General features: G+C 42.5%; 2 protein-coding genes across 3 annotated transcripts in view; one reads left to right on the plus strand and one right to left on the minus strand.

Moving 5' to 3' along the window:
* The window catches only part of LOC127625016 (zinc finger protein 501-like), a 617,707-nt gene that overhangs the window by 363,360 nt on the left and 239,190 nt on the right, over window positions 1-15,157 (minus strand). The gene's annotated exons all lie outside the window — the stretch shown is intronic.
* The window catches only part of LOC127624953 (zinc finger protein 665-like), a 158,031-nt gene that overhangs the window by 20,980 nt on the left and 121,894 nt on the right, over window positions 1-15,157 (plus strand). The gene's annotated exons all lie outside the window — the stretch shown is intronic.

Here is a 15,157-nt window from a genome sequence, read left to right on the forward strand (position 1 = left end):
TTCAGAGCATTACACCAAGGCTTGTACTCTGGAGCGGGATAGATTTCTAGGTGGAAGGTTTGTCATGGTCTGGGGCTGTGTGTCACAGCATCATCGGACTGAGCTTGTTGTCATTGCATGCAATCTCAACGCTGTGCGTTGCAGGGTAGATATCCTCCTCCCTCATGTGGTACCCTTTCTGCAGGCTCATCCTGACATGACCCTCCAGCATAACAATCTGTTCATGATACTGCTCTGATACTGCTCGTTCTGTGCATGATATCCTGCAAGACAGTAGCGTCAATGTTCTGCCATGGCCAGCGAAGAGCCCGGATCTCAATCCATTGAGCAAGCCTGGGACCTGTTGGATCGGAGTGTGAGGGCTAGAGCCATTCCCCACAGATATGCCTGGTAACTTGCAAGTGCCTTAGTGGAAAAGTGGGGTAACATCTCATAGCAATAACTGGCAAATCTGGTGCAGTCCATGTGGAGGAGATGCACTGCAGTACTTATTGCAGCTGGTGGCCACACCAGATACTGAATGTTACTTTTGATTTTCACCCCTCCCCTCTTTTGTTCAGGGACATATTAATTCATTTACATTTATGCATTTGGCAGATGCTTTTATCCAAAAGCAACACACCACATTATGAACCAATGGAATGTAAACTTCTACAGAGGATCGTGTGTATAAATTCAGTTACTATTTTGTCTTGTGGAATGAATGGGAATATCTGATATGTTAAATGTCTTCAAGGCAGTGCTAAATAAAACAACATGCAATTTATATGATCCATAATTTTTTTAGGGCATTTTCAGACCTTTAGCTCATTTGGTTTGTAACTAAACAGGAGCTTAAATTGTCACAATGTTGCAATTTCTTCTTCATTCGGTTAGCTTTCACAAGGCAACATTTCAAAATGGACCAAAACTGTGTCAACAAAAGTAACCTATAAGCAAACTGTCCCATTATTGGTAGAACGGTTTGTGCGCCATTCCAGGATTTAGCGCATCCATTAATAAACCGGTTAAAATGTTATACTTGTAAACATTTTGTCAACCGTAACACATTTTTAAGTGTTGTTTATGTCAAGCTCATGCAAAAGTCACTACATTGCATTGGGCAGAATGCACATCCCAGTCAGAGGAAATACAGTTTATCCTAAACAAGAATGAAATGTGAATATAACATTTGTTGCATGGTTATTTTTATCCATCATTATTTGCATTACTTCTGCTTTGAAAACCGATAGAAGCCATATCATTATTAGTGGTGCTTGCAAAGCATCACTATTGTAATCTCACATACTTATTAGTGGTGCTTGCAAAGCATCACTATTGTAATCTCACATACTTATTAGTGGTGCTTGCAAAGCATCACTATTGTAATCTCACATACTTATTAGTGGTGCTTGCAAAGCATCACTATTGTAATCTCACATACTTATTATACTTTTTAGTTTTATTTTTATTTTTATATCTCTTAACAAAACTTCGGCACCTAACTCGTCCCGCACCGTTTGGCGTAGACCCACGAATGAGGTGTCAAATCGAACGGCCTATTGAGGACACGTGTGCTATGACTTTTATAAGCGATCGGGGTACGGTATTTGCCCCAGGGGCAAAAAAGCGGCCGAAAAATCCCATAGACTTAACATTGAGACAAACTTTGACGCGTCACAGCTCCAAGCGAGGATTTCGTAGAAACGTGTGATTTGCCACATTTGAAGAGGCTGGCAGGCTCTGTAAGAGCATACCTCAATATGGGGTAAAAGTTGCACCCCTGGGGGGCAGGAGCTGCCCAAAAATGCCCCAATTGACTTATAATGGTGTAGGACGGCCCATGAAATGAAAAGGCATAGGGATTTGTATTGAACATAGCTCTGGATCACAGTGTCATAGAGACGAGGGGGTGGGCTCATTTTACTCAGACAACCAATCAGTCTCTCTGGATCATTGTGAAGCTATCAAGCCACGCCCTAGCAACCATTAAGAGCACCTTAGCAACAAGTCCCATAGACTTCTATTGAAACAGATCAAAGGGATATCTCCGGATAGAAGTGTCATAGAAACACAAGGGTGGTCTCGTTTGACTCGGGACAGCAAACAGCCAATCATGCATCACCTCAACACTTCCTAGCCCCTCCCTAGCAACCATTGTCGAGCACCTTAACAACCAAAATCCATAGAGGGATATCTTCCATTCTGAATGTCACAGAGGCATGGGAGTTGGTTTATATCATTCATACTGACAAGCAGCCTTTGGAGATTCATGATTGGCAGCTGCCAAGCCACTCCCTAGCAACTACACAGAGTACCCTAGCAACCGTTTAGCAGTAACTATATCTCTGCACCAGAAAATCAGAGAGACTTCTGGGTTGATTTATTTCAATCAGGATGGCAAGGAGACTTGATAAGTATCACTATGTTAACTGCCTAGCAACCAGATGGGGTTACCCTAGCAACCGAGTAACAAATCACATATCTCTGCATCAGAAAAACGTAGAGACTTCCGGGTTGACTTATTTCAATCAGGATGGCAAGGAGACTTCATTAGTATCACTATGGTAACTGCCTAGCAACCAGATGGGCTTACCCTAGCAACCGAGTAACAAATCACATATCTCTGCATCACAAAAACATAGAGACTTCCGGGTTGACTTATTTCAATCAGGATGGCAAGGACACTTCATTAGTATCACTATGGTAACTGCCTAGCAACCAGATGGGGTTACCCTAGCAACCGAGTAACAAATCACATATCTCTGCACCAGAAAATAGTACAGACCTCTGGGTTGATTTATTTCACTCAGGATGGCAAGGACACTTGATTAGTATCACTATGGTAACTGCCTAGCAACCAGATGGGGTTACCCTAGCAACCGAGTAACAAATCACATATCTCTGCACCAGAAAATAGTACAGACTTCTGGGTTGATTTATTTCAATCAGGATGGCAAGGAGACTTGATTAGTATCACTATGGTAACTGCCTAGCAACCAGATGGGGTTACCCTAGCAACCGAGTAACAAATCACATATCTCTGCACCAGAAAATAGTACAGACTTCCGGGTTGACTTATTTCAATCAGGATGGCAAGGACACTTCATTAGTATCACTATGGTAACTGCCTAGCAACCAGATGGGGTTACCCTAGCAACCGAGTAACAAATCACATATCTCTGCACCAGAAAATACGTACGAGACTTCCGGGTTGACTTATTTCACTCAGGATGGAAAGGAGCCATGTATTGTATTACCTTGGTAACTGCATAGCAACCACATGGGCTTACCCTAGCAACCGAGTAACAAATCACATATCTCTGCACCAGAAAATCGTACAGACTTCTGGGTTGATTTATTTATGACCATAATTTTTGTTCTTTTCAAGCATGCTATTTGACGAGTTTTGCCACGGCAAGCACCACTCACATTTTCTTCAGGAAATGTACCTATCTAGTTATTATTATACTTTTTATTTTTATTTTTATTTTTATTTTTATATCTCTTAACAAAACTTCGGCACCTAACTCGTCCCGCACCGTTTGGCGTAGACCCACGAATGAGGTGTCAAATCGAACGGCCTATTGAGGACACGTGTGCTATGACTTTTATAAGCGATCGGGGGTACGGTATTTGCCCCAGGGGCAAAAAAGCGGCCGAAAAATCCCATAGACTTAACATTGAGACAAACTTTGACGCGTCACAGCTCCAAGCGAGGATTTCGTAGAAACGTGTGATTTGCCACATTTGAAGAGGCTGGCAGGCTCTGTAAGAGCATACCTCAATATGGGGTAAAAGTTGCACCCCTGGGGGGCAGGAGCTGCCCAAAAATGCCCCAATTGACTTATAATGGTGTAGGACGGCCCATGAAATGAAAAGGCATAGGGATTTGTATTGAACATAGCTCTGGATCACAGTGTCATAGAGACGAGGGGGTGGGCTCATTTTACTCAGACAACCAATCAGTCTCTCTGGATCATTGTGAAGCTATCAAGCCACGCCCTAGCAACCATTAAGAGCACCTTAGCAACAAGTCCCATAGACTTCTATTGAAACAGATCAAAGGGATATCTCCGGATAGAAGTGTCATAGAAACACAAGGGTGGTCTCGTTTGACTCGGGACAGCAAACAGCCAATCATGCATCACTTCAACACTTCCTAGCCCCTCCCTAGCAACCATTGTCGAGCACCTTAACAACCAAAATCCATAGAGGGATATCTTCCATTCTGAATGTCACAGAGGCATGGGAGTTGGTTTATATCATTCATACTGACAAGCAGCCTTTGGAGATTCATGATTGGCAGCTGCCAAGCCACTCCCTAGCAACTACACAGAGTACCCTAGCAACCGTTTAGCAGTAACTATATCTCTGCACCAGAAAATCAGAGAGACTTCTGGGTTGATTTATTTCAATCAGGATGGCAAGGAGACTTGATAAGTATCACTATGGTAACTGCCTAGCAACCAGATGGGGTTACCCTAGCAACCGAGTAACAAATCACATATCTCTGCATCAGAAAAACGTAGAGACTTCCGGGTTGACTTATTTCAATCAGGATGGCAAGGAGACTTCATTAGTATCACTATGGTAACTGCCTAGCAACCAGATGGGCTTACCCTAGCAACCGAGTAACAAATCACATATCTCTGCATCACAAAAACATAGAGACTTCCGGGTTGACTTATTTCAATCAGGATGGCAAGGACACTTCATTAGTATCACTATGGTAACTGCCTAGCAACCAGATGAGGTTACCCTAGCAACCGAGTAACAAATCACATATCTCTGCATCAGAAAATAGTACAGACTTCTGGGTTGACTTATTTCAATCATGATGGCAAAGACACTTGATTAGTATCACTATGGTAACTGTCTAGCAACCAGATGGGGTTACCCTAGCAACTGACTAACAAATCACATATCTCTGCATCAGAAAAACGTACAGACTTCCGGGTTGACTTATTTCAATCAGGATGGCAAGGACACTTGATTAGTATCACTATGGTAACTGCCTAGCAACCATATGGGGTTACCCTAGCAACCGTGTAACAAATCAAATATCTCTGCACCAGAAAATCGTACAGACTTCTGGGTTAGTTTATTTCAATCAGGATGGCAAGGACACTTGATAAGTATCACTATGGTAACTGCCTAGCAACCAGATGGGGGTACCCTAGCAACCGAGTAACAAATCACATATCTCTGCACCAGAAAACAGTACAGACTTCCGGGTTGACTTATTTCACTCAGGATGGAAAGGAGCCATGTATTGTATTACCTTGGTAACTGCATAGCAACCACATGGGCTTACCCTAGCAACCGAGTAACAAATCACATATTTCTGCACCAGAAAATCGTACAGACTGCTGGGTTGATTTATTTGTGACCATAATTTTTGTTCTTTTCAAGTTATAACATGCTATTTGACGAGTTTTGCCACGGCAAGCACCACTCACATTTTCTTCAGGAAATGTACCTATCTAGTTATTAGTGGTGCTTGCAAAGCATCACTATTGTAATCTCACATACTTATTATACTTTTTATTTTTATTTTTATTATATCTCTTAACAAAACTTCGGCACCTAACTCGTCCCGCACCGTTTGGCGTAGACCCACGAATGAGGTATCAAATCGAACGGCCTATTGAGGACACGTGTGCTATGACTTTTATAAGCGATCGGGGGTACGGTATTTGCCCCAGGGGCAAAAAAGCGGCCGAAAAATCCCATAGACTTAACATTGAGACAAACTTTGACGCGTCACAGCTCCAAGCGAGGATTTCGTAGAAACGTGTGATTTGCCACATTTGAAGAGGCTGGCAGGCTCTGTAAGAGCATACCTCAATATGGGGTAAAAGTTGCACCCCTGGGGGGCAGGAGCTGCCCAAAAATGCCCCAATTGACTTATAATGGTGTAGGACGGCCCATGAAATGAAAAGGCATAGGGATTTGTATTGAACATAGCTCTGGATCACAGTGTCATAGAGACGAGGGGGTGGGCTCATTTTACTCAGACAACCAATCAGTCTCTCTGGATCATTGTGAAGCTATCAAGCCACGCCCTAGCAACCATTAAGAGCACCTTAGCAACAAGTCCCATAGACTTCTATTGAAAAAGATCAAAGGGATATCTCCGGATAGAAGTGTCATAGAAACACAAGGGTGGTCTCGTTTGACTCGGGACAGCAAACAGCCAATCATGCATCACTTCAACACTTCCTAGCCCCTCCCTAGCAACCATTGTCGAGCACCTTAACAACCAAAATCCATAGAGGGATATCTTCCATTCTGAATGTCACAGAGGCATGGGAGTTGGTTTATATCATTCATACTGACAAGCAGCCTTTGGAGATTCATGATTGGCAGCTGCCAAGCCACTCCCTAGCAACTACACAGAGTACCCTAGCAACCGTTTAGCAGTAACTATATCTCTGCACCAGAAAATCAGAGAGACTTCTGGGTTGATTTATTTCAATCAGGATGGCAAGGAGACTTGATAAGTATCACTATGTTAACTGCCTAGCAACCAGATGGGGTTACCCTAGCAACCGAGTAACAAATCACATATCTCTGCATCAGAAAAACGTAGAGACTTCCGGGTTGACTTATTTCAATCAGGATGGCAAGGACACTTCATTAGTATCACTATGGTAACTGCCTAGCAACCAGATGGGCTTACCCTAGCAACCGAGTAACAAATCACATATCTCTGCATCACAAAAACATAGAGACTTCCGGGTTGACTTACTTCAATCAGGATGGCAAGGAGACTTCATTAGTATCACTATGGTAACTGCCTAGCAACCAGATGGGCTTACCCTAGCAACCGAGTAACAAATCACATATCTCTGCATCAGAAAAACGTAGAGACTTCCGGGTTGACTTATTTCAATAAGGATGGCAAGGACACTTGATTAGTATCACTATGGTATCTGCCTAGCAACCAGATGGGGTTACCCTAGCAACCGAGTAAAAAATCACATATCTCTGCATCACAAAAACATAGAGACTTCCGGGTTGACTTATTTCAATCAGGATGGCAAGGAGACTTCATTAGTATCACTATGGTAACTGCCTAGCAACCAGATGGGCTTACCCTAGCAACCGAGTAACAAATCACATATCTCTGCATCAGAAAAACGTAGAGACTTCCGGGTTGACTTATTTCAATAAGGATGGCAAGGACACTTGATTAGTATCACTATGGTATCTGCCTAGCAACCAGATGGGGTTACCCTAGCAACCGAGTAAAAAATCACATATCTCTGCATCACAAAAACATAGAGACTTCCGGGTTGATTTATTTTAATCAGGATGGCCAGGAGACTTGATTAGTATCACTATGGTAACTGCCTAGCAACCAGATGGAGTTACCCTAGCAACCGAGCAACATATCACATATCTCTGCACCAGAACACACTACAGACTTCCGGGTTGACTTATTTCACTCAGGATGGAAAGGAGCCATGTATTGTATTACCTTGGTAACTGCATAGCAACCACACGGGCTTACCCTAGCAACCGAGTAACAAATCACATATTTCTGCACCAGAAAATCGTACAGACTTCTGGGTTGATTTATTTATGACCATAATTTTTGTTCTTTTCAAGTTACAACATGCTGTTTGACGAGTTTTGCCACGGCAAGCACCACTCACATTTTCTTCAGGAAATGTACCTATCTAGTTTTTATTATTTTTATTTTTCTTATTTTTTATATCTCTTAACAAAACTTCGGCACCTAACTCGTCCCGCACCGTTTGGCGTAGACCCACGAATGAGGTGTCAAATCGAACGGCCTATTGAGGACACGTGTGCTATGACTTTTATAAGCGATCGGGGGTACGGTACTTGCCCCAGGGGCAAAAAAGCAGCCGAAAAATCCCATAGACTTAACATTGAGACAAACTTTGACGCGTCACAGCTCCAAGCGAGGATTTCGTAGAAACGTGTGATTTGCCACATTTGAAGAGGCTGGCAGGCTCTGTAAGAGCATACCTCAATATGGGGTAAAAGCTGCACCCCTGGGGGGCAGGAGCTGCCCAAAAATGCCCCAATTGACTTATAATGGTGTAGGACGGCCCCTGAAATGAAAAGGCATAGGGATTTGTATTGAACATAGCTCTGGATCACAGTGTCATAGAGACGAGGGGGTGGGCTCATTTTACTCAGACGACCAATCAGTCTCTCAGGATCATTGTGAAGCTATCAAGCCACGCCCTAGCAACCATTAAGAGCACCTTAGCAACAAGTCCCATAGACTTCTATTGAAACAGATCAAAGGGATATCTCCGGATAGAAGTGTCATAGAAACACAAGGGTGGTCTCGTTTTACTCGGGACAGCAAACAGCCAATCATGCATCAAATCAACACTTCCTAGCCCCTCCCTAGCAACCATTGTCGAGCACCTTAACAACCAAAATCCATAGAGGGATATCTTCCATTCTGAATGTCACAGAGGCATGGGAGTTGGTTTATATCATTCATACTGACAAGCAGCCTTTGGAGATTCATGATTGGCAGCTGCCAAGCCACTCCCTAGCAACTAAACAGAGTACCCTAGCAACCGTTTAGCAGTAACTATATCTCTGCACCAGAAAATCAGAGAGACTTCTGGGTTGATTTATTTCAATCAGGATGGCAAGGACACTTGATTAGTATCACTATGGTAACTGCCTAGCAACCAGATGGGGTTACCCTAGCAACCGAGTAACAAATCACATATCTCTGCATCAGAAAAACGTAGAGACTTCCGGGTTGACTTATTTCAATCAGGATGGAAAGGAGACTTCATTAGTATCACTATGGTAACTGCCTAGCAACCAGATGGGCTTACCCTAGCAACCGAGTAACAAATCACATATCTCTGCATCACAAAAACATACAGACTTCCGGTTTGACTTATTTCAATCAGGATGGCAAGGACACTTGATTAGTATCACTATGGTAACTGCCTAGCAACCACATGGGGTTACCCTAGCAACCTACTAACAAATCACATATTTCTGCACCAGAACATTATACAGACTTCTGGGTTGATTTATTTATGACCACAATTTCTGTTCTTTTCAAGCAGGCTATTTGACGAGTTTTGCCACGGCAAGCACCACTCACATTTTCATCAGGAAATGTACCTATCTAGTTATTTTTATTATTTTTATTTTTCTTATTTTTTATATCTCTTAACAAAACTTCGGCACCTAACTCGTCCCGCACCGTTTGGCGTACACCCACGAATGAGGTGTCAAATCGAACGGCCTATTGAGGACACGTGTGCTATGACTTTTATAAGCGATCGGGGGTACGGTACTTGCCCCAGGGGCAAAAAAGCAGCCGAAAAATCCCATAGACTTAACATTGAGACAAACTTTGACGCGTCACAGCTCCAAGCGAGGATTTCGTAGAAACGTGTGATTTGCCACATTTGAAGAGGCTGGCAGGCTCTGTAAGAGCATACCTCAATATGGGGTAAAAGCTGCACCCCTGGGGGGCAGGAGCTGCCCAAAAATGCCCCAATTGACTTATAATGGTGTAGGACGGCCCCTGAAATGAAAAGGCATAGGGATTTGTATTGAACATAGCTCTGGATCACAGTGTCATAGAGACGAGGGGGTGGGCTCATTTTACTCAGACGACCAATCAGTCTCTCAGGATCATTGTGAAGCTATCAAGCCACGCCCTAGCAACCATTAAGAGCACCTTAGCAACAAGTCCCATAGACTTCTATTGAAACAGATCAAAGGGATATCTCCGGATAGAAGTGTCATAGAAACACAAGGGTGGTCTCGTTTTACTCGGGACAGCAAACAGCCAATCATGCATCAAATCAACACTTCCTAGCCCCTCCCTAGCAACCATTGTCGAGCACCTTAACAACCAAAATCCATAGAGGGATATCTTCCATTCTGAATGTCACAGAGGCATGGGAGTTGGTTTATATCATTCATACTGACAAGCAGCCTTTGGAGATTCATGATTGGCAGCTGCCAAGCCACTCCCTAGCAACTAAACAGAGTACCCTAGCAACCGTTTAGCAGTAACTATATCTCTGCACCAGAAAATCAGAGAGACTTCTGGGTTGATTTATTTCAATCAGGATGGCAAGGACACTTGATTAGTATCACTATGGTAACTGCCTAGCAACCAGATGGGGTTACCCTAGCAACCGAGTAACAAATCACATATCTCTGCATCAGAAAAACGTAGAGACTTCCGGGTTGACTTATTTCAATCAGGATGGAAAGGAGACTTCATTAGTATCACTATGGTAACTGCCTAGCAACCAGATGGGCTTACCCTAGCAACCGAGTAACAAATCACATATCTCTGCATCACAAAAACATACAGACTTCCGGTTTGACTTATTTCAATCAGGATGGCAAGGACACTTGATTAGTATCACTATGGTAACTGCCTAGCAACCACATGGGGTTACCCTAGCAACCTACTAACAAATCACATATTTCTGCACCAGAACATTATACAGACTTCTGGGTTGATCTATTTATGACCACAATTTCTGTTCTTTTCAAGCAGGCTATTTGACGAGTTTTGCCACGGCAAGCACCACTCACATTTTCTTCAGGAAATGTACCTATCTAGTTACATTTTCTAATCTGCCAAAAAGTTGCTGATGTCATCCTACCTATGTTTTGCAGCTATCTGAGAGAAGCGATCGGACTTAAATTACCTCAGGAATCATAAAGTGTTTCCTATTTTATACATGAAACTATCTAGGCTATTTACAGGATCTGCATGTGTAGATGCATTTATTTTACTGTTGAAAAGTTTCACACAGTCAGATATCCTGAAAACACATGAGAGAATCAATACTGGATAGAAACCTTACAAGTGCTCACACTGTGAAAAGAGTTTCTCTCGGTCAAAAACACTGTAATCTGTAGTGGAATACATTTCAAAAGTAACCCTCCCAACCCTGGCAGGGGCTCTTATATGTGTACATGGACTGTTTGAGTTTATAGGGATGGACGCCGGTTGGCGCTGTCGTACGTGGTGTTAATGTTAATGTTTTTCTTTTTTCTGTTTGTTTGGTTCGGGGGGAAGCTCGAGGGGCGGAGCCATGGAAGGTGGAGCTGTGAGATATTCGAAGAGAGCTAGGGATCTTTGTACCCAGAGAGCAGCCGAAGGCTCGGGGAACCGAGGTGGAGCCGGGGGATCAGAGGACTGAGGCGGATCAGGTGGGACTGAGGACCAAGGTGGAGCCGGAGGGAAGGAGTTTCCCCAGTGGAGCTGAAGGTGGAGCCAGGTGACCGATGGTCCAAAGAATAGCTGGAAGGACAAGGAATTCCAGTGATGCCAATAGTCTGGAGGACCACGGCGGAGACGAGCGGACCGGATGGCGAAGGCGGAGTCCAGGGCTCAGAGGGCCATGGCAGAGTTGGAGGGTCGAAAGATGGTCGGGCCAGTGACTTGGAGAGAACCGGCTGATCAGGAGTCGATATCCTGGGCGGAGCCAGCAGAGGAGAAAGGGCCAGGGTACTGGATGGAATCTGCGGAAGAAGACGGGTACTCTGTGTGGGCACATGGGCTTTTAGCGGTGGGAGAGCTGGCTCTGGGACGGGTCAGGCTACAGGCACTGGCTCTGGGACGGTAGAGGCTAAAGTCATGGGCGCTGGCTCGTTAACCGTGGCAGGCATGGGCGCTGGTTCGTTAGCCGTGGCAAGCTTAGAGGGAGGAGCCGTGGGAGGCTTGGTTGCAGGGTTTGGCCCGGGGTTCACTCCATAACCCACAGGGTTAGGGGACCACTAAGTTCTAGAGCCTTCTCCACATATTCACAGAGTGTCCAGTGAGCATAGTTTCTACCCAATTTGTGAAAAATCACTCGACATCTTTGGGATTTTGATTTCAGAAGAATAGACTTTATTATCATACAATAAAGCAAAGTTGCCTGCAGAACAACTAAAGCATCTCTGGGTTTTGGTTCAATTAAATACAGTCAAGGTGTATATACAATGTGAATAACAAGGTGGGGCTATTCCTATGCTTTAACCCTGGTCAGATTATTTTAAGAAGTGGACAGGAGACACCATATATTTTCTCAGCAGTCATGAGAGCACATATATGAGGCTATTCCTGTTCCTGCACATACCTTCAAATTGTCACACATATGTTGAGCACACATTCCATCACGACCACAGGCCTTTACACACACACAGTAAACTGCATATTTGCCTGTCAGAAATAACTGTGGTACAAATCAACAAGAAAGGCAAAAATAAAAAAAAATGCTTAATGGTGAAGAGAAACACTTAAAACAGACAATTCATTATCATGATAAACACCGGTTACATATCTCTCATCTTCATCTGACTTGCTGTATGCAGGTACGTAAATGACAAAAAGCTTTTGTAATTACAGTAAATGTGTGATTTAATGTGTTGCTGCACATGCAATACATATTAAAAAACACATCTATGAATTTTTGATTTCTTATTTGCTGAATTATGGTTTTGAAGCTGCTACTTATAATCATAATAATAGAACAGTATGCAAATAATGATATTAATAATAATTACTGAAGTGAATATTAATCATGTATTTAATTGAATGCATTCATCTGCTCAACAAAATCACTCGCCTGACCAAGAAGCTCCAAGCACCCAACGGATGTAAAAAGGAAGTCCCACCTTACCGGAAAAAGAACCAGTCACCTTTTTGATACAGACATCACCTGTCTTTCAATTCACATTGGCTATGCAAGCTGGTAAAATTGTTTTTTAGTGTAATTTGATGTAAAGAATGACAATTTAGGATTCCAGTATTGTCAGATTTTGAGAATGCACAACATGTTGAACCTTGAGGTGGATGGGATACAATAGCAGAAGACCACGTCGAGTTCCACCTCAAGGTTCAACATGTTGTGCATTCTGAGATGATATTCTGCTCATTACAATTGTACAGAGGGGTTATTGAGTTACCATAGCCTTTCTGTCAGCTTGAACCAGTCTGGCCATTCTCTGTTGAGAATGTCATCTACAAGACTTTTCTGTCCACAGAACTGCCTCTCACTGGATGTTTTTTGTTTTAGGCACCATTCTTAGTAAATTCTAGAAAGTGTTGTGTGTGAAATTCCCAGGAGATCAACAGTTATAGAAATACTCATACCGGCCCACCAGGCACCAACTATCATGCCATGGTCCAAATAAAAAAAATGTCCCCATTCGTATGGTTGATGTGAACATTAACTGAAGCTCCAGACCTGTAATTGCAGAGGCTGAAAAAGGTGAAGAACCCCTGCCTACAATGCATATTTAGCGTTATCACAACAGATCTATGGTGATGTAGCAGTAGGCACATGTATTCAGTGGTGAAGGGGTGGATGCCTGGATATTATATCTTTTGAGTTAAATATTTTAGTGCGACTAATCAGTATTTTAATCACAGATATGCTTTTAAACTAATTATATATTATTCAAAGTATCTTAATATATGTTCTTTGTGGTGTCATGCTCGTACAAGCAGTTTGAGAACATTCCATATCTGTCTTCATGCTTTAGGAGACAGTGTGTCTTCTGGCTAATAGGCTTCTCTTGGGTCTACATTGATTATGAATTTTTCTGCCAAGTTACAAGAATACAACTTCAGCTTTCCTGAGAGAAAGTACAGATATCTCTATGTTTTAAATTCCAATAAGGTAAGACCAGTCTCCACAGAAGCTTTGTAGTATAAGGTCTTGAATAGGAGAAACTGTGTGTGTGTTATTCCAAAAGTATTTCTGTTTCAGGAATTCAGTTAAGTGAGAATCGCTGTCGAGAGGTGGACAACTGGTCCTCAGAGACCCACTATTGTCTATAAAGGGAAGACTGTCCATGGCCTCTGACCATTGGAGCCTATATAAGGAACTAAAAGTATCATGCCAACAATCTAGAAGCTATAGCGTTAACTTCAACTTGATGCATTTACATTTATCCAAAGTGACTTACAGTGCACTTAATACAGGGACAATCCTCCCAGTGCAACCTGGAGTTAAGTGTCTTGCTCATGAACACAATGGTGATGACCGTGGGGATCGAACCAGCGACCATCTGATTAACAGATATGTGCTGTAGCCCACTACACCACAACCATTCATGATGCTGTATCTTCGAGGCTTTTGTACTGCTGACTTAATAGTATATTTCTCAATATTCTAGTATGTTTTTATATTTCAAAGTACTTGATGAGTTTCCTGGCCTTTGTGTGACCCAGGAGAGAGCATATGAGGTTACTAAAAGTGTTGATGCTGCAGAGGCCACAAAGAGCACCCAGCTGTAACAAAATAATGAGACTAAGGACCTTGAAGATAGACTAAAGCCAAGTTTCTACCAGTAAAAAGATATCAAAAGGCTCTGTGAGATAATGGTGGCAAATAGTATCCATTGGTTACAAAAATAACAAAGGGGCACAGAAATGAGGTAATGCCAGATAACAGACTGTATAGAAGAGGAGGTTTTGGACTTAGAGAGTCAGAACGGACAGCTGACCGGTCTCATGTTTGTTGGTGTTCAATAATCTACAACTTTGGCATCTGGAACTCAAGACTCCGAGAGTTTTCTTACAACTTAGAGAGATTCATCGTGATTTTCCACGACAACTTCTTCCATTTGATTTAGCAAACAACTCTCTTCAGTAAAATTCAACTAATTTGACACCTTGACTCCTGGTCTTCATTCCAAGCCTACTGGTCTACGGGCCCAAGCTGTAATCCCCTACAGTGGTCACACAACAGACTCGCCTGCATACGGCGATAGATCGTGGATAAAATATATGTGAATGTCTGTGCAAGTCAAATTTGCCAATTTTTGTGCTAACTTAAGTTCTGCAAACACATTTAGTATTAAACAAAAATCAAACTTTTTGATGTTTTTCTTGATTTAGATTTATGGGTGTTATTTATCGGCATTGGTTTATCCGTGTGAACCGTGTTCACTTGGCTGATAAACGGTAGTGTTACCTTTCCATTGTTTTTGATTTACTTATGACATTTTGTGTACTGGCAGCCCTTTCTGGACTTTGTTAAGAATGTTATTTCTATGTAAAGTCCTCCCTGTAACAATCTTTTTTACTGAAATCTATTGTCTGTGTGCATATGACAGCCCATATCCTTTTTTTTTCTTTTGTTTGTGTGTTATGTAATTTCCTAATTCATAACATTATCACTATCCTTTATTT

This window comes from Xyrauchen texanus, chromosome 31, assembly GCF_025860055.1.
Source record: "Xyrauchen texanus isolate HMW12.3.18 chromosome 31, RBS_HiC_50CHRs, whole genome shotgun sequence".
In the NCBI taxonomy this organism is placed as follows: domain Eukaryota; kingdom Metazoa; phylum Chordata; class Actinopteri; order Cypriniformes; family Catostomidae; genus Xyrauchen; species Xyrauchen texanus.